The following is a 13,770-nucleotide window of genomic DNA, read 5'->3' on the forward strand; positions in this document are numbered from 1 at the left end:
TCATTGCAGGTCAGTCACTCGCATGGTAAGAGCTTGTGTCTGTTTTTCCACGATTTCAGCTCTTTCTCTAAAGGAGATAAGACTCTCAATGAGGGCAATCTTAGAAGATTTGAGGCTCAGTGTCTGCTTCTGAAGCTGAGAGTTAGAATCCCTGAGTTCATCATTTTCTTTCATCACTTTGTCCACTGAACTTTAGGAGCAACCAACCAGCTTCATTAGTTCTTTGGTTCTCCACATGTGGTCAAAGGTATTATGTATAGAGTCACTAAACTCATTGCCTCTCATGAGCAGTGAATCAAGAGTGTCAAATGCATTTAGTTTGCATAACTCTCTAAATAGTTCATGCCAAGGACTATCGGTGTTCTCCATGCCATTAGAAGTAGAGTCCTTAGCATTTTTGGGTCTAGTCATATTAAGCAGGCAACTCCAGAAATCCCAAAACCAACAAAAGAACTCCATCCTTAATATTCTGTTCTTCTAGAACCACTCCTGGTACCAGGGCTCTCTAGAGGGACAGAACTAATAAGATAGATAGACATATATAAAGGGGAGTTTATGAAGTATTAACTCACATGATTGCAAGGTCCCGCAATAGGCTATCTGCAAGCTGAGGAGCAAAGAAAGCCAGTCTGAGTCCAAAAACTGAAGAACTTGAAGTCCAATGTACAAGGGCAGGAAGCAGCCAGCACATGAGAAAGATGTAGGCTGGGAGGCTAGGCCAGTCTAGTCTTTTCATTTTTGTGCCTGCTTATATTCGAGCCACACTGGCAGCTGATTAGATGGTACCCACCCGGATAAAGGGTGGATATGCCTTCCCCAGCCAAATGACTCAAATGTTAATCTCTTTTGGCCACACTCTAACAGACATACCAAGGATCAATACTTTGTATGCTTCAATCCAATCAAGTTGACACTCAGTATTAAACATCACAGTGGAACTTCCTGAGAGTGGGTCTTCCTCTCCCAGTCCACTGACTCAATTGTTAATCTCTTCTGGCAACACCCAGAAACACCCAGATACACTCAGAAACAACAATTTATATCCTTCGACCCAGTCAAGTGACACTTCATATTAACCATCACAACCAGGAACAACTTTGTGTCAACGAATATAAAAAATTAGACAGATGAATTTTTTTTTTCTGTGAGACAGAGTCTTGCTTTGTCACCCAGGCTGGAATGCAGTGGCAGGATCTCAGCCCACTGCAATCTCCGCCTCCCACGTTCAAGCAATTCTCTTGCCTCAGCCTCCTGAGTAGCTGGGATTACAGACACCTGCCACCACACCCAGCTAATTTTTGTATTTTTAGTAGAGATGGGGTTTCACCATGTTGGCCAGGCTGGTCTCAAACTCCTAACCTTGTGATCCACCCGCCTCGGCCTCCCAAAGTGCTGGCATTACAGGCATAAGCCACCACACCTGGCTGACAGATAAATTTATAAAAGCATAACTTCCTGTAACTGACTCAAGAAGAAATAAAACTAGTCCCATAACTATTAAAGACATTGAATCAGTAGTTAAATACAATCCTGTAAAGAAAACACCAAGACAGGTAATTTTATGGGTGAATTCCATTTAACTTTCAAAGGATAGATCCTTCCAACTATATACAGAATTTTCCAGTGAATTTTGCTAAAAGAAGAACTTATTTTACGAGGCTGGGATAGCCTTGATAACAGTCATTCAGAGAATATAGGAAAGGAAAATTATAGGCCAATCTCATAAACATACATGCAAAACCCTAAATAAAATATAAATTTTAAAAAGTTTTTAAAAACCAATACAGCATGTATCAGTCAGGGTCCCAATAGGCGGGCACACACAGTGGAACAGTTCAAGGAGGGTTTTTATATACAAAGCTGTGGTCAAAATGTAGACAATCACAGTCAGAAACTCCGGAGCCCAGGGCTGGTTAAGGTGGAGGGGCCACACCAGTTCTAGAATGCTGGCAATGGCAGGAGTGGACCCCGGAGCCTCAGAAGGAGAAAGTTATTTACATCCTGAGAGCAGCGCTGACCTTCAGTCCCAGGATGCAGCCAACCTGAGGGTATTTGTTTGCTACGGGGACCATAATAAACTGCCACAGATTGGGTGCCTTCGACAAGAGAAGCTTATCACCTTGCAGTTCTGGAAGCCAGAAGTCCAAAACCCAGGGGGCAGCAGGCTTGGCTCCCTTGGAGTCCAGCAGGGGGCACCTGCTCTAGGCCTCTGGCCCTGGTTTGTGGACGGCCATCTTCTCTCCAGGTGTCTCCCATCGCCTTCCCACTGTACATGTCTGCGTCCTGTAAAAAGAAGCCATTCAAAACCAAAGCTGTTGGAACTTTAAATTATTTTGCATCTTCAAGGAACATGATTATAGGACCTGAGTTGCGTATGACAGGCAGCTGTAGCTTAGGCAGCTGTAACCTTTGTTCCTCTGATTATATATTAGCTTTTTCTTTACCTACATTGTTCTGTAAAATGTTATAAAAGACTACAGGACACCAGGGGAAGACCCCTTCCCTCTTCATGTTGATCTTCACTGTAGATTTGCTCCCCTCTGACTTCTCTTACACAGAGACCTCACTGGCCACCACGTTGTCTAAGACAGAACGTTCAATAGACTCTTTCAAATTGGAAAAGGAAAAGAAAACAAGCTGTGATTAATCAAATTGCTGTGACTCATAAACCAGCCTTGCATGGGAAGCACTGTAACTCTGTTCAATTTGTTTATTTTCTGCCTGTATAAGCAAGACCTTCACTTTTTGGCTTTGGGGTACTGGCTCTAATCCTCTGGAGTCTGTGTGTCCCGAGTGGCTATTTTCAGCTTCGTGCCTGCATATGCTCTTTTAAACTGGATTCTGATCCTTTTGATTATTTCAGGTGGATAGTCCAAATTTTCTCTTCTCATTAGGACACCAGTCATATTGAGTTGGTGCCCATCCTAATAACCTAATTTGAACTTGATTGCCTTTTTAAACATTCTATCTCCAAATACAGTCACATGCTGGGCTATTAGGGGTTAGGACTTCAACATATGAATTAATTAATTTATTAAAACAGGATCCTGCTCTGTACCCAGGCTGGAGTGCAGTGGCGTGATCATGGCTCACTGCAACCTCCACGTCCTGTGCTCAGGTGATCCTTCCCCTTCAGCCTCCTGAGTAGCTGAGACTACAGGTGCATGCCACCATGCCCGGCTAATTTTTTTGTAGAGACTGGGTTTCGTCCTGTTGCCCAGGCTGGTCTTGAATTCCCACCTGGGCCTCCCAAAGTGCTGGGATGACAGGTGTGAGCCACTGCGCCCAGCCATCATATGAATTCTAGAAGGACATAATTCCACCTGAAACACTGAGGTGACTGACCCCAAAGAAAGGGAGCCAGGAAAATACATGCCCAGTCTCTCTCCCCTGCCTCTGATCTCCCAATAGCCCAACAAGAAACAAGAGAGTGCACAGCCCATTGCAGACCAGAGAGGCCAGCCTCCCGTGGCAGAGCACGATGGGAACAAGCAGGGCACAAGTGGGAGGGGCAAAGGGAAGACCCCAGCTCGCACTTCAGCTCAATACCATCCACTCCAGGAATACAAGGCCAACCTGAGTTAGAAAACCTATCATGTGCCAGGCGCAGTGACTCACGCCTATAATCCCAGCACTTTGGGTGGCCGAGTTGGGCGGATCATTTGAAGTCAGGAGTTCAAGACCAGCCTGGGCAACGTGGTGAAACCCCATCTCTACTAAAAATACAAAAATTAGCCAGGCGTGGTGTCAGGCACCTGTAATCCCAGCTACTCGGGAGGATGAGGCAGAAGAATCACTTGAGCCTGGGAGGCAGAGGTTGTGGTAAGCCAAGATCGTGCCACTGCACTCCAGGCTGGGTGGCACAGCGAGACCCTGTCTCAGAAAGAAAGAAAAAAAATGAAGAAAAGAAAGAAAGAAAGAGAGAGAGAGAGAGAAGAAAGAAAGAAGAAAAAAGAAGAAAGAGAGAGAGAGAAAGAAGAAAGAAAGGAAGAAAAGGAAGGAAAGAAGGAAGAAGGGAGGGAGGGAGGAAGGAAGGAAGAAGGGAGGGAGGGAGGAAGGGAGGGAGGGAGGAAGGGAGGGAGGAAGGAAGGAAGGAAGAAGGGAGGGAGGGAGGGAGGAAGGAAGGAAGGAAGAAGGGAGGGAGGGAGGGAGGAAGGAAGGAAGAAGGGAGGGAGGGAGGAAGGGAGGGAGGGAGGAAGGGAGGGAGGAAGGAAGGAAGGAAGAAGGGAGGGAGGGAGGAAGGAAGGAAGGAAGAAGGGAGGGAGGGAGGGAGGAAGCAAGGAAGGAAGAAGGGAGGGAGGGAGGAAGGGAGGAAGGAAGAAGGGAGGGAGGGAGGAAGGAAGGAAGGGAGGGAGGGAGGGAGGGAGGAAGGAAACCTATCATGGAAGTCATCATGTTAGTGAAGCCAAAGGGAAAATGTGTACATTGATCTCAACGGAGGCCGAGGAAGCATGTGAAAATGCTCACCGCTCACGGGGGAAGGGTCAGGGACGGCTCACATCGGATGTGGGTGAAGTGGGGCTGAAGCCATGCGGTTCAGAGCCCCAGAACCAGCTGCTGGAGGCCCCCACACTCAGGAGGAAGAGCGGCTCCACTCTCAGGATCCTGGGGCACAGGTGCCGACCTCAGTCCCCCAGCCACTGCCCAGGCTGCACCAACACTGTGGCGGGGGCAGGGGTCTTCAGTGGCAAGTTCGTTCTGTGAGCTCGAAGGCTCTGAGGCCCATGCACGGCAGCAGGGGCCGTGGGAAGAAGGGCCTGGCCATGTCTCTCTTCCCTCTTTGCTCAGAACCCGGCTTTGCTTGGGGCGGTAACTGTGTGGCCCCAATGCCCCCGTTTCCTGCCCTCCCAGCCTCCTGTGCAGCCTGGGGTGGCACCAATCTGCTGGGGAAGGGGCTCCTGACAAAAGGGAACAGCTGTAACTGCAAACCACCGCCTCCCCGAGACCAGGACGCCAGGAAGGAGGTGGGGCGCAGGAGAGAAGGTCCTGGGTGCCTCGAAGCAGGGAGGAGGCCTGCCCCACACCAGCCACACTCCCGCCCTCTCCGCTCTCTGGCCCCACCTCCCCCTGTCTCCTGTCCTCCCTGGCTGGAGGGAGGGTACGGCCTCTGCCAGCCCAGCAGTGACCCTCTAACTGGGCCCCATCTAGCACGTGGGCCCCTCCCTCCCTCAGCCCCCACAGAGGCAGCCTGTGGCCTCCTCCCTCCGGGCAAGTGCAGCCCAGGCTCAGGCAGGCGGGCTGCCATCTGGAAGGCCAACGATGGCCTACGGGTGTTCCCGTGGGGCCGCTCTTTCTTCTTCGGGTTCAGTACTCCGTGCACCACGCGGATCGGACCCCTCCACGCCTGGGGGCCTGGACTTGGTTTCCACTTCCTGCCCTGGGACAACCCAGGTGCTGAGCCCGGGCCTGGGGCTGGCCTGGGAGGGGGCTGGACTCTGCTGGGGCCTGGAGAGGCCCAGACCTCATCCCCTGACAACTCTCTGGGCCGTGGGGCCAGACCCCACTGTGGGGCCACAGGCTCCGTCTCCACTGAGGACTGTGTGGGCTCCAGAACGGCAGCCTAAGGCCTGCTGCGCATAGACCTGGGCCCCAGTCATGGCCTGGAGGGGAAGGCGGGGCCGCAGGCAGGGGCCAGGCAGCGTGGGCCGGGTTCTTGGAAATATCTTTATTGTCAGCAAGGCAGGGAATGGTGGGAACCAGGGTGTCCCGCTGGAGGGTCAGGAGGGAGCCACAAGCCGCCTGGGAGGCCGTATCCGGTCGTTGATCCAGTCCACATAGTTGGCCACGCGGGTGTAGACCCCCGGCTTGTGGAGCCGCCCGCAGCCGTCACCCCAGCTGATGATGCCGTAGAGGTAAGCCACGCCGTTCTTCTCGCAGGCCAGGGGCCCCCCTGAGTCCTCCTGGGCAGAGACACCAGTCAGAGCCACCCTCCCAGGGGCCTGGTTCAGGGACCCCCCTCTCCCCCAAGTGGCAGCTTGGGGACAGAGGACAAAGGCATTTCTGAGCAAGGGAGCTGATCCACTCTCCTGAACCTCATGAAAAGATGTCTCATTCCCTGGGGGCAGCACTGGCTGGGCCAGGGCATCCAACCACGTTATTCCCCTTCCTGAAGCCACGGTCCCCCTCTTCCCACCAGCATGAACCCTGTGTGGACCACACAGCCACCCTGTGTCCCAGCATCTCCTGAAATGACTTCTTCACTCCCTGGAAAACTCCTACGCATCACTCAGGACCAGTGCAAACACTCCGTCTTCCAGGAAACCATCCTGACTTCCCCTATCGAGGTCCAGTGACAAGCCCTACCCACTCTACCACTCCTGGGCTTTGTGGCCTTGGAAGAGTGAATTGACTGCCTGGGGCTCAGTCTCCCCAGCTATAAAATGGGGCATAAAAGAGCTGTCGCATGCCAGGGTTGCCGTGCCGCCTGAGCACACAGGCCTGCAGAGCCCAGGACGTGGTTGGGCTGTTGGGCTTATTGAAGGTTGAAGAACTTATTGAAGGTTGAAGAGCTGGCTTGAGAGAACTCGGGGCAAAGGGGCCTTTGGTGCCTAGTGTCACACGGAAAGCACTGCCTTGGGCTGGACAGCCAGGAACTGTCCGGGCTCTGTGGGAACCCAGGCCCCTCTCAGAGCCTGGGTCTCCCCTTCTGTGTGGGGAGGATGCCCTTCCGGCAGGGCTCTGGGTGGCCCTGGGGTGCTGGCCACCGACAGTAAGTGTGCTCCCTGCCCAGGGGTCCCTGGCTGGCCCTGCCAGGTTGGGGTGCCACCAGGCTCTGGGCTCCCCAGGGGCAAGCATCTCGGAGACTCAGGACCAGCTGAGCCCCCACCAGTCGGGTCCTGGTGGGGCGGGCACCAGCTCACCTGGCAGGCGTTGGACTTGCAGTCGAAGTAGCCAGCACAGAGCATGTTGGGGCTGATGTCGGCGCCGTAGACCTCAGGGCTGCTGCACTTGTGGTCGGCGACCAGGGGGACCAGGGCCTCCCGCAGGGAGCTGGAGTAGCCGCTCACGTCTGTGGGACATGATGCCCTCAGCATGACACGCACACCGTGGCTGGCCACTGTCCACCCTGGCGGGGCGCTGGGCGCCCCTCTCCCAACTCACTCTCATCCAAGTGGCCCCAGCCCGCAATCTGGCACTTGTGTCCTGCAGGGAAGGTGCTGCCGGGCTCGGGCAGGCAGATGGGCTGCACGAACTGTGAGCGTGTGGCACAGCGGTCCCCTTTCTTCTTCAGCCGGATCAGGACTGATCAGAAGAGCGGCCAGGGTCAGCCTGTGGTGTGCGGGCTGAACGGGAGGCTGTCGGGGCCCGTGATGGAGGGAGGGTAGCCAGTGGGTTCCACGGGGCAGCTGGGAGATCCAGAAGGGAGCGGTGCCCTGTCCTCCCTGCCCTGCCCCCAGCTTACCCCGCACCACATGTCTGCCCAGCTCCTGCCCCTGTCTGGGCCTGGCCTGGGGAGCACAGGGCCCACCTACCCAGAGTGCGGCCACGACATGCCGGAGCTCACCAAGGTCATGGTCGCTGGGGTTGAACACCGAGTACAGGGTGTACGGGATGTACTTCTCGATGCCGAAGGTCTGTGTCACGTCCGTCGTGCGGTTGAAGAAGTGCTGGCCCAGCACCACAGAGACGCTGTCCCTGGGGGGGCTGTGCAAAGGAGGCTGGAGGCTGCATGGACCAGCCCTCCCCCGGCCACCGGGCTCACCTCTCCCCACCCCCTGTCGGGCCCACGGAGGCCAACGGTGTGGGACCCTGGTCCCGGGGAGGGGTCTGAGCAGGTGCCCGGGTGTGGGCTGTTGATACTGGGGAGACAGGGACCACCAAGCAGGGGCTATTGTCAGTCACCCCCAGATCCAGGCATGGGAGCTGAAGTGCGGTGCCATCCCTCCTGACAACACTGGTCACAAGCCCTGGGGGGAGTCTCAGGCCAAGCCCAGGCAGGATCGGCTGCAAGGCCGACCCGAGTGGGTGGAGACCTGGCCTGCTCAGGCCCTGCCCCAGCTTCCATCCACATTGTGGGGTCCCCAGATGCAGCCCTCACTCCTGCTGGGCACAGAGCCCGGGCCCCTGAGCCTGGCTCCCATCTGCTGTGTGGAGGTCGCTCCACCCTGCCTCGGCCTCCTGCCCTGGGCTCCATGTGGGGAACCCCATTTCTCCACATTTGTAGGCCCAGGAGCTGCCTGCTGCAGGTTCTGCAGGGCCACGCAAGACCCCACCCTGGGAGCTGTGGTCCTCGAAAGGCCGCCAGACCCTCGGCTGGCCGGACCCCTGCCCCTAATTACTGGGGTGCCCATCGAAGGTGGAAGGGCGTCTGGCCCAGGCTGCTCCATCTCAGGGTCTCCCCACTTGAGGCCCGCCTCCCAGAGTGTGGGCCTGGGTGGCTGTGCGCCCCCACTGAGGGGAGCCGGCTGAGTGGGCTGGGCCTCAGTTTCCCTGGCTGTGCTTGGGCTCCTAGGGCTCTGACGCATTGTCACTGCGCTCCCTGGCTCCCTACTGAGAGCCAGGACTCTGGGAGGGGCGGGGCCTGCGGAGAGGACAGGACCTGGCCCACTGCACCCTCCGCAGGCGCTGGGTCCTCTGTGGAAACGCCACTGACCCCTGGCCTCCCTCAATAGGGACAAGGTTTCTGGAGTGTCCATGCATGCCCAGCTCAGGACTGAGCCCCAAGACCCAGAGGGGTCAGAGAGGGTTACCGGGGACCCCGGGAAGGGGTCAGCAGAGGCACCAGGATGCGGTCCGCAAGCAGGTGGGGACAGGTGCATAGTGACGCTGGATGGTGTGCGGGGCCTCAGGGCAGGTGACTGGGGCCCAGAGGAGGTGCACCTGTGGGAGAAGCAGTGGGCGGCCGACACCACCCAGCAGGTGTGGACCAGGCTCCCGGCGCAGAAGCTGTCCCTGATGTAGATGGCGGCCAGCCAGGGGTGCGAGCCGGGCAGCGAGGAGGAGCTGCCGATGATACGTGGCCGCAGGAACGTCCTCTTCTTGTGCCTCCTGCCGCAGGCCTGGCACCCCGGGGAGGCTGGCTCAGACAGGGTCGCCAGGAGATCCGGTGACAGTTGGACTCTGGTGAGGGATTCTGGGAGCAAAGGTCACTGGGTCACACCCCTGGGGTTCACAGGGCCAGCCCCCTTCCACACACAGGCCCTACCCGGCATGAGGCGCTGCAGAGGGCCATGGCCGGACCCCCTGTCCACGCTGCTCAGGCCCTGGCGCCCGCCCATCTCTGCCCTCAGTTTCCAAATCTGTAGAATGGGGTTTGGTGCCCAATCCCGAGGCTCTGTGAGGGCCAGAGGGGCTGGACACACGGAGGCCTTTGTGGCCCCCTCAGCAGCCTGGAACCCCACAGCCAGCCCCAGCATAGTCAGAGACCCCCACATGAGAGCCCCGGGCTGGCCCCGCCGGGGTCCTAGGGAGCCGGGGGGCCTCTCCCCAGGGCAGGAAGCAGGTGGCCTCTGGGGGGGCCTGCCCGCCCAGGGTCTGATGCCAGGGGTGCCTGTGGGGAGCCTGCACGCTGTCCTCCCTGCACCTCCCTGAAAGCCTTCTGGGGCCATCCTGGGCATGGTCCAGGCTGGGCAGGTGCCACCCCAAGGCCGTCGCCTGGTGACCAGCCCCCTGCAGCGGGCTGCTTCCCCACTGTGACCCCAGTACCGACCCACTGCGTGACCTTGGACCAGCCTGATCCCGTGAGCTCCAGTTTCCCCATTTGTCAGAGATGCAGTAGCCAGGTGTGGGGAGGGGCTAGGAGGATCACAGGGAAAACTGCTGTGACCTCGGTGGGGCCCAAGGCAGCACCCCCTGCCAGCCGCGCACCGCAGGCCTCCAGGCGGCAGTACTCCCAGGAGAGCGCGCTGTCCTTCACCAGGTAGCACCAGGGCCTCTCGTCATTGTCCGGATTCCTGCGGTGCATAAGCGCGGGCTGGCAGGGAGTCACACTGTCCCTCAAAGAGGGCATGGGGAGGGGGCATCGGAACCCCCAGCAGGGCGGCTCCCCACACCTGGAGCAGTGGGAAGACAGTGGCCCTCCCTCGGGCAGCCTCCCAGGCAGAGGTTCCGGGGCCTGTCTGGACGGAGCTGGCCCTGCCTGGGTCCTAGGGAGCCGGGGGGCCTCTCCCCAGGACAAATCCTGCCTGTCCCGCGTGCGGCGGCCTGGAGTGGCGTGGTGCTGACCGGCAGTAGGCATGGGGGCCCAGGCCCAGCAGGGCCGCGGCGCCCACTGAGTCCACGTGCAGCTCCTGGTAGAGCAGATCGGAGTTCCAGGCCAGGCAGCTGAGGCCCGAGGCTGAGGTGCTGGCCACGCCATGGTACCCAGTGCCGTTCCCCAAGAAGCAGCGCTCATCAGGCTCTGCGGGCAGAGGGGCAGTGAAGGCGGCCCACGGTGGGTCCACCCGGCACTGCCCCAGGGCACCCCGGGGGGCTGACCCACTCACCGATGTTGCAGAGCCATCCAGCGAAGCCTGGTGGGCAGGCACACATGGTGGTCCCGGTGGCCACGATCAGGTGGCAGGTGCCCCCGTTCAGGCAAGGGCTGCTCAGACAAGCTGGGGGCAGGGCCGAGGAGCTGGGCCAGGGGCCGTGCAGTGCCCCACGACAGCGGAGTCGGGGTCCACCCCTTGTCCCTTGTTTCTGGGTGACCTCAGGCCATTCCTCCCACTCGGGTGGGGACAGGGACACCCGTCGGGGGTCAGCGGCACGGCTCACACCCCATGGCACACCTGTACGTCGGGTGCCTCCGCACCAGGCCCGGCCCCCCAAGCACTGGCACTGTTCCACGTGGCCCTGGCGCACGCGGGCCCAGCGGTCGCCCGCCTCCAGGTACTCGTAGTGGGTCTCATCAAAGCATTTCTCTGAGGGGTGCACGGTAAGCCCTCACACCCTGCCACCTGCTGTCCCCATGCAGGGCCCCTGCCCTGCGCTCGGGAGCCACCTGTTCTCCCATCCTCCGGGGGCTTGCTCCGGCCCCTGGACCCCCGCGGACCTCCGAGGCCCAGCTCACCTGTGCCGCAGTCCTTGCCGGTGAAGGCCCGGGGGCAGCTGCAGTGATAGGACTGGGGGTCCTGGGTATTGGAGCAGGAGCCTCCATTGAGGCAGGGGCCGGAGGCACAGGGATCCAGGGCAGCTGGGGACATGCGGGAGGGGACGTGAGGGGTGGAATGGGAGGCTCAGGGTCCCTCTGTGACATCCTCTGCTTGCTAAGGCCTCCATCAGGCCCCAGTGAGGGGCTCTGAAAGCAAAGGGGCCCTCTCTACTCCCCTCGGGGTGCAAGGTCCCTGGGAGGGGCACAGACCTCCCCTTCCTCCCAGCGTCCCCCACTCAACACCTGGGCCACTGGCCCAGCTGTGCACGTGGCTTCCTGGAAGCCTGACACCCACACTGTCAGGCAGCAGCCCCCTCCCATGTGTCCCAGGACCCGTGTGAGCAGGGCGGCTGGCACCGCACCCCACAGACCCTGCCCACCTGTCCCCTGCCTGGGGCACGCCTGTGTGGCTGCAGGGCCCGGCCTCACCACCAGGCGGCGCCTTGGCCCCAGCGATGGCCGCGCAGCCACCATGAGACGCAGGTCCCGCCTGGGAGAGGCTCTGGCCCTAAGTGGCACCCACCGGGGTTAATCCCAGAGCCCCTCTTCTGCTCCCCTCCAGCCAGGACCCCTGCCCGGGTCCGCCCCATCGTTCCCTTGGCACTTCTGGCCTGGCCCAGTGCCCCCTGCCCGCCCCAGGCTACCCAACCCAGCACCCACCTGGGCCCCCTGGAGGCGGGGTGGCCTCCACACAGTAGCCCCAGGCCCTGTGCCGGTCCTAGTTGTGAGTTGTGGCACACCTGGGGGGCGACACCTGCGTGCGTGGGGGTCCCAGGCAGAGGCCCCCCACCCCACCCCACCACCCTGGAGGTTCTCTGGGTTCACTGGGTCTGCCTGCTGCGTGGTGAGCGCCTACTGTGTGCCCGGCTCCCAGAAAAGCAGGCAGCGTGGGGCAGGTGACCCCAGCTCGGGTGCCCCGGCTGCCCGGACCCACCACTTCCTGTGTGCACTGCCCTCCGAAGTGCAGGTGTGCAGCATGCGGCCCCCGTAGCGGAAGGGGAACCTGCAGGGCCTCCCGTCCTCGGTGAGTGCTGTGGGGAGGGGGTGGCAGGGTCAGGGCTCCCTTGAGGGGCACCCGAGCCCCTCAGGACCTCCAGCCGCAGCCATGCTCCTCCCACCCAGCCCTAAGGTGAAGCATGACACCTCCTCCCAGGCCCACCTGACCCACCTTGGGCCTGGGGGCTACTGCTCCAAGGAACTGCCCTGGGCCGGGGCGGGAGCCCCCCACTTTGGGATCCCTCTGCCTCTGGAGCACTTGTTGCTGGGGTCTCAGAGGTCACAGAGGTCACCAGGATAGTGGGGATCGCAGGGGTCGCTGTGGCATTAGGTTCTGGGGACTCCGTACGGTTCTAGGAGGAGCAGAAAGGGTGTCAGTGTGGGACAGACCCTCACACTCAGGTCCTGCCGGGCAGGAGGTCATAGCTCTGAGCCTGTTTCCATACTGGGGCCCCCAGATCTCGGAGCAGGTTCCAGGAGGACACACGACATTCCTGAGGCCTCAGCCAGGCTCTGACACCTTCCCCGCCCTCGGCCCCTAGTTAACACCTGCTCAGGGTCACTGCCCAGGCCCAGGCACTGCTACCCACCAGGCTTAAACCCTGACGTCAGTTTTTGGTGATGGGAGCAGCTAGGAGGCCCTGGGAGGTTCCCCCAACCTCACGCATCCAGACCCAAAAGAGGTCCAGAGAGAGGGGGCAGCCCCCAGACCCATAGGGGCCCAGGCCGGCCGCACAGGGATGACAGCCCCCAGGTGGGGCTCCGTGAGCCCAGGCCCCAGCCTCCAAGGCCAGTCCAGCACCCACCTGCCCTGTGAGGGCCAGCTTTCAACGTGAGCCCCCTGCTCGGACCCCCGCCCCCTCAAATCCCCACGCTCTGCAGCGACCCTCCCTCTGGCCTCCTCCCAAGGACCCCAAATAGCCACTGGGAACCTCTGGCCGCACTGCGACAAGGTCAGTGCTCACCCCGCCAGGCTGGGGCTGGAACCCCCGTGGCAGCAGCAGCAGCAGCAGGAGGAGGAGGAGGAAGGGGCCCAGCCCCAGTGGGGGGCAGGGGCTGGGGACCCAGGCCCAGTGCCCCATGGCTCCTGAGCTGGCCTGAGGTGCAGTGGGAGGCGGGAGCAGAGCGGCCAAGGCAGGTGGGGTCAAGGCTTCGTGGAAATGATTAACCCTGGCTGCCTCCCACGTCAGGCGGGCCCAGCTGGAGAGGAAGTCCCCGAGTCCCCTGGCCCCCACACCTGCTGCCCACCTCACTTTGACCCTACCTGGAAGCCCAGCTATCTCTCTGGCCTCAACCTGCACTGGTCCTAGTCCTAGACCTGACATGGTCCTTGGGCCTCTGCTTAGAAGCCTCCTCCAGGAAGTCTTCCAGGATAATGCAGATAGGTTGGGGCCTAGATGATCTGGCGCTGCTCCCAGTCCCTGCAGGCCACAGAGCTGGCCACCATCTGCCTGTGAATTGTCCATGATGAGAGCCGCTATGGATGCTGAGCCTTGGAGGTGTCCAGCTCTGTGCCCAGCACAGCACAGACAGTAGCAGTGGGGATGGGATTGTCCCTGTCCCACAGACGGCAGCACTGGGGGCTCCTGGAGGGTTCGGTGCTGCCTCCTCTCGGTGGCCCCAGGGCTGGCCAAAAGGCCAGGCACAGGGAGGAGAGGGGCCACGCAATGGCTGAGTGTAGTATAGGATGACCTGAGATCCCG

At 59.9% G+C, this 13,770-nt stretch overlaps 1 pseudogene; it reads right to left on the reverse strand.

Moving 5' to 3' along the window:
* Positions 1 to 5,646: 5,646 nt before the first annotated feature.
* LOC129531871 (hepatocyte growth factor activator-like) lies at positions 5,647 to 13,149 on the reverse strand (annotated as a pseudogene).
* Between the last annotated feature and the right edge of the window lie 621 nt (positions 13,150 to 13,770).

Source organism: Gorilla gorilla, chromosome 12 (genome assembly GCF_029281585.2).
Source record: "Gorilla gorilla gorilla isolate KB3781 chromosome 12, NHGRI_mGorGor1-v2.1_pri, whole genome shotgun sequence".
Classification (NCBI taxonomy): Eukaryota; Metazoa; Chordata; class Mammalia; order Primates; family Hominidae; genus Gorilla; species Gorilla gorilla.